General features: G+C 48.7%; 1 pseudogene across 1 annotated transcript; it reads left to right on the top strand.

Annotated features, from left to right (window-relative positions):
- Positions 1–2,155: 2,155 nt before the first annotated feature.
- Positions 2,156–4,958, top strand: LOC144130197 (uncharacterized; annotated as a pseudogene). Its single transcript, XR_013314000.1, has 4 exons — positions 2,156–2,377; positions 2,591–2,758; positions 3,179–3,314; positions 3,809–4,958. The product of XR_013314000.1 is annotated as an uncharacterized LOC144130197 (transcript).
- Positions 4,959–5,816: the final 858 nt, after the last annotated feature.

The raw sequence follows: 5,816 nt of genomic DNA, 5'->3' as shown, positions 1-5,816 counted from the left end.
TCATACTTTTATGAATGAATGCCCCAATTCCACCTCCCTTTCTGCTGCCCTCGGTTCTATTGCAATATTCCCATGCGTAGTCTGGGTTACAGGGTGGTTGCTCCATGTCTCTAAGATGTGTTTCCGCTAAACCATATACCATTAATTCCTCCTGTCTTAACTGTTCTTCTATTTCCTCCCATTTCAGTCTATTCCTGCCACCTTGCATGTTAATGAAACCTATATCTGAATTAACTTGGCCCTGGCGCTTGCGTCTCTTTCTTCCCCTATGGTTCCATTGTCCGTTTGATCTTAATTCTTCCTTCTCTACACTGGTTCCTTCAGAGCTCTGGGTCCCCCCAAAAAAGCTGTTGCCTGGCGACCTATCCTACTACCCACCTTCTTGCCAGTGGCACCACCGTAGTGGATGCCATCCTGTGCAAAAGGGTGGGGCCTAACCTCGTACACTTCCCTGTTGACCTCCATCACCTCGTATCTTAGTCGTCGACTCAATAGCCTAATTACCCGATTAGTCTCCACGACCCTCCTTTCCGTTTCGCGAGCCTGCCTCTGGACCTCTGGGATTGTGCATATGGTCACATGCACACTCTCAGAGGCCTCTCTAAGCCTACGCATCCCCACCTCCAACTGCGTCTCAAGATTCTGGCTCCTCCCCTGCAGTACATCATTGAGACCAGCATGGATGACCACAAGGTGTTCGCCATCCATGCTACCCACCACCACCTCCCGGGCTCTGGCCATTGCATCCACCATGCACTTTCCCGACTGAGCCTCCACCTGCACCCGGCTGTCTGCCTTCACTGCCGTGAGAACGCCTCCCTCAACCCTCGCTACATTCGAGTCCCCGACCACCAGAACTCTCCTGTGCCCCAAACGTTCGCTTCCTAATTCCATCTGTTGGCCTCCGGATCGCTCTAGCTGACTCTCCTGCCGCTGTACGCTATTGTCGCGAGTTTCCATGCCCGCTTTAACCTTTTTCATTTCGTTCGCATTTTTCTCACTCAATGTTCGCTGCACTACAGCACTGTACGATCGACGAGCCTCGTCCTCCACCTGACACTTCTCCGAACTGGGGTGCCCAGCCGGCCGCGACCTGAGCGCTTCAACCTGTTTTTCTAGCTGGGTCCGCTTTTCCCGCTCTTCTTTAATCTCGCCCACCATTCGCTTCAACAGGGCGGCATTATTCTCCTCCTTTTTAATCAAATCGGCGACCTGAGCTTCCAGCTTAATCCGATCCTCTCGTTCGACCTGCCGGTCCGCATTAAGTGCATTAAACCCAGCTTCCCATTCCCCTTTTAACGCATGAACGGCGTCCCCAAACCGCTTGCACATCTTACACACGAAGCTAGCCTCACCCGCCTCGGCTAAGCTCCCGAACCCTGTCTCATCTAAGTAACACCAACGGTCGCACTCCTGACACTGTACTAACTCCCCGTCCTTGTCCTCCTTAACTTTCCTAGCTTGCCGACCCATCGTCCGGCCGACTACGCCTTGTGAAAGCCCGCCAAAATTCCTATGCGTAAAAGCCCGCCAAGAATATTACACAAAACTTCGGCACTACGCAACGTAAAAGCCCGCCAAAATTCCTAGAGAAGAAACCTTCGGCACTAGTCAACGTAAGAGCCCGCTAAAACTCCTGCACAAAACTTCGGCACTACGCAACGTAAAAGCCCGCCAAAATTCCTACAGAAGAAACCTTCGGCACTAGTCAACGTAAGAGCCCGCTAAAAATCCTGCACAAAAACCTTCGGCACTGCGCAACGTAAAAGCCCGCCAAAATTCCTACACAAAAAACCTTCGGCACTACACAACGTAAAAGCCCACCAAAATTCCTACACAAAAACCTTCGGCACTACGCAACGTAAACGCCCGCCAAAAATCCTACACCAAAAACTTTCAGCAATACGCAAGGTAAAAGCCTTCCAAAATTTCTACGCAAAAACCTTCGGCACACACACTTCCGCTAGCCTTTCTACCCTTAACTCAGTTTAAAACTACTGCCCGAAAGCATGTACAAGCGCAAAAACCAAAAGGCACTTAGCTTCAGACGTAGTCGCTGGAGCTCCGAAAAAAAGCGTCCGCCTCCGACGGTGTCACGAGTGGCACACCCGCGCGACGCGCGACGCGCGCGCGTCCCTGTCAGGAAGGCTGGGGCAGTCTGACAGCTCGCGCTGTGTTGCGCGCGCCGTCGCGAAGCAGTTGTGCGCCTCCTTTCCGAGCACAAAATGGCTAATAACAACAGCAGGACACATTGCTGTGTAGTAGGATGCAGTAATACGTATCTGAATTCGCCTGGGACAAGGTTTTATGGATTCCCGACGCGATACTGGGAGACGGAACGGCGTGAGCGCTGGATTCGGCTTATTCGTCGCCAAAAGTAAGTTTGAGCTCCTTTTCTTGTTCTCATACCATGCTGTAGACATAGGGACTCGTTGCAGTTTTACAGTGCAGGAAAAATCGAGTTTTTTGGCACTGTCTTGATGCACATTCGTGAACTTATATGACGATAGATAAAAAGCGCCGCAGCATCGTTCCTTGCAAACGTGTAGCGGAGTATCATGTATATTTGTTGTTATTTTGAACTATGCAGCGAAGATGGTACGGATTGGATGCCTTCGAGGAAATCAAAAATATGCAGCAGGCATTTTGTAAGCAATGCTAAATCGAATGAAGAAGGGCACCCATCCTACGACCCAAGCATCTTTCCATCAGCGTACAAAAAAGCAAGCACAAGTGGTTCGTCCGGGCGTCATGACAGGTATGCGGACAAATGTATCAACTTCGGGTTCATTAATGTGTCCTTGTTGTTGTGTTTTCGGGACTAGATATTTTCTCCAAGAACGCGTAATTGGCCTGAAAAACGACAGCAGGCACATGGGTGCATGCAGGTGCGCTTGTAAAACTATCATATGTGTTCGCCACAATCTCGAACGTCTCCATTCCTGTCGTCTTGCTGCAGATCTCTTAGACCATTTTAAATGTACTACGCTGCTGTATTTATTCCCCGTTCAGAGCGGCGTGTCACAATACTTTTTTTTTTGCTCCGCCTGGTCGAGAGCTTAGTTGTTTTAATACATTGTGCTGGCGGCGGTGAGTGAAACGTCTGTTCGTTTGACGACTGACCTTGATTTCTTTTATTTTTGCACTTCCGCTTAATTTTGTTGCATAATATTTGCAGGCGAAAGGAAAGAGAGAGCAGAAAGCATGATCAGCAGATCGACGATGATCCTCGCCCACTGAATGCGGTTTCACCTGACGCCAACTCTCTACCGAGTGGCGGTGACGAAACTGCGTCACAAAAAAAGTTTGCCGTTGTACGTAGGTTTTCCTTCAAAGCAGCATTGAGCGTTTGCAAAACTGTGAGAGGTAGCTTATTTGCGCAGCGAAAACCACTTCACCATGGCAGCCAAGCCGGTTCCGGGGACAGAAAATAGGGTGCAGTGCTGTAGACACACATAATTCCTGCACATTTCTGCAATTTGTTGCTTTCGCGATAAAGGTAGTTAAGTGCAGCTCTACCAAGCCATTCCTTAGCAGGTACAACTCACTCTCCCCGCGCAGCAATCGCGAAGGAAGGGTGCGCCAAGGCAATTCATGTCAATGCATACACAGCGTACGGCTTGGACAGATGTCTTAGCGCTGCACCCAACTTCTCTTCCTAGGATAGGCAGCGTCTTCATGGTAGAGTTTTTGCTACGCAGGGAAGTTAACTCACGGAATCTTGAAAAGGATCAGTATGCAAGCAATCCGGAAAATTTTAACAGCAGCCGCTGACTTGCTACTTTTTTTTGTATTTCGTGCATTGCAGGCATGCACGATGACCGACATGGAGCCCGAATGCCTTTCCGTGGAATTTACGTTCATCTCGACAACATCAAATTGCAACGCAAGTTGCTATGTGCACCACAGGACTTCCACCACCGCTGAACGCGGAACCTCATGTGATTCAGCTCAATTGTGCGACAAAAACGTGGGCCCTGTGCGGAAACAGCCGTACTTTGGAGGTTTTAGGGCACTCCATGGTAATGAGGCTGCGCTGCAATCCTTCACTGCGGTGTCATTTCAGCTTTTTTCGTTGCTCTTAAGTGTTCTTCCGCCAGGAACGCAAAGGTTAAGGGAGCTTTCCGTTGAGGACAAGCTTCTTTTGTTTTTGATGAAGCTGAAACATGGCTTGCCGTTTTCGTTTCTCGCTTCACTGTTTTGCGTGCACAGCACAACGGCGTCCAGGGTATTCAAGTCTGTTCTTGTGAACATAAAAGTAGCAACGAAAGACTGGATCTATTGGCCGTCACGACTAGCAGTGCAGCGCACAATGCCGCCGAGCTTCAAAAGGCACTACGATACGTGCAGGGCTATTATAGATTGTACTGAAATAGACACCGAAATGCCGCCAGATGTGGAGACACGCAACCTGTGGTTTTCCCACTACAAGGGCAGGTACACCCTGAAGTATTTAATCTGCATCGCACCGAATGGTGCAATAACTTTCGTATCAGAAGGATACGGCGGAAGGACTTCGGACGCGACCATCACAGTGGACGGCAAGCTGTTATCCCTTCTAGAGCCTGGCGATGTCATTCTAGCGGACAAAGGCTTTCCGGGGATTCGCACTGACGTTGGGGTGCACCAGGCGACACTTGTGATGCCACCATTTGCGACGAGTACCAGTTTACGGAGTCAGAAGTCGATGCGACGTATGAGACAGCGTCTGTCCGCATTCATGTGGAAAGAGTTATCCAAAGGCTGAAAACGTTCAATATACTTTCCCAAAGAATTCCTCATGAACTGACTGGGTATGTCGATGATATTGTTCATGTGGTCGCTGTGATAACAAACCTAAAGCCAGGAATTTTTGCAAGGAACGAATGCAATGTCTCATAAGACACTCTGTTTATTACACTTCTCGGTATGTACATATTGCACAGCTCTGTTTTTGACTCTTTGGTAAATAAACAAATCATGAAAAAACTGAGTATATTTCATGAAAGGATTACTGCACCATTACCTGTTGTAGTATTCTTTCAAGCATGTCAGGTACTTTGCGAAGTAAAACTCCCGGAGCACCCTAATCGCTTCGGCAAGGTATTCTTCATCCCGGGAAATTTTAATCGTCAGGGAATCAGCTTCCGTGTAGACGTAAAACCATCACTGTTGAAGCTCCAGGGCGTACAGGGAGATCTGTATTTGAGCGTAGTAAGTGTGCTTTTTTCGCAGCTCCAGAGCATCGTTCTTTTGCAAATATGGCAAAAGTGGATCTGTTGTCAGCGTCTGACCTCTGCGACTGAAGGGGCACTTTATCTCCAAAAGCACAGCCTCGTTCTCGTGCGTCCTGCATTTCAGAACAGAATAATCAAATGCAGCAATGGAAGTTATTGATACTGAAAGAAAGATTTTGCGCCTAACACACTGCACACACAGAAAGAAGACGACACCACGGGCGCACACTTCAACTGTTTATTGAGGGTGAAGCACTCGACATATATAGGCCACGAAACAAAACACCGCGCATGCGTACAAGGTAACATGAAAAAAACACTAGCTGATTAGGCGCGATAAAAACTTGCGCTCAGCCTCATAAAGAAAAACCGATGTATCACTAACACAGTTAGGGCCCGCTTTCTTGATGTAGAACGCTTCCAGAGTTCCTAGGGATGTCTGACACCTGCCTCTACCCAAAATCCTCGCCTCACGGAACCGTGTTAAGCAATCGGTGCAGGCTCTGCAGTGAACCACAAGTCGCTCACCTTCGTTATTTTTTATATCGAGTGCATGCTCCCTAAGCCGGTCATTGACACAACGCCCTGTCTGTCCAATAT

The sequence above is a fragment of the Amblyomma americanum genome, chromosome 4, assembly GCF_052857255.1.
Source record: "Amblyomma americanum isolate KBUSLIRL-KWMA chromosome 4, ASM5285725v1, whole genome shotgun sequence".
Classification (NCBI taxonomy): domain Eukaryota; kingdom Metazoa; phylum Arthropoda; class Arachnida; order Ixodida; family Ixodidae; genus Amblyomma; species Amblyomma americanum.
This window is presented reverse-complemented; position numbering and strand designations above follow the sequence as displayed.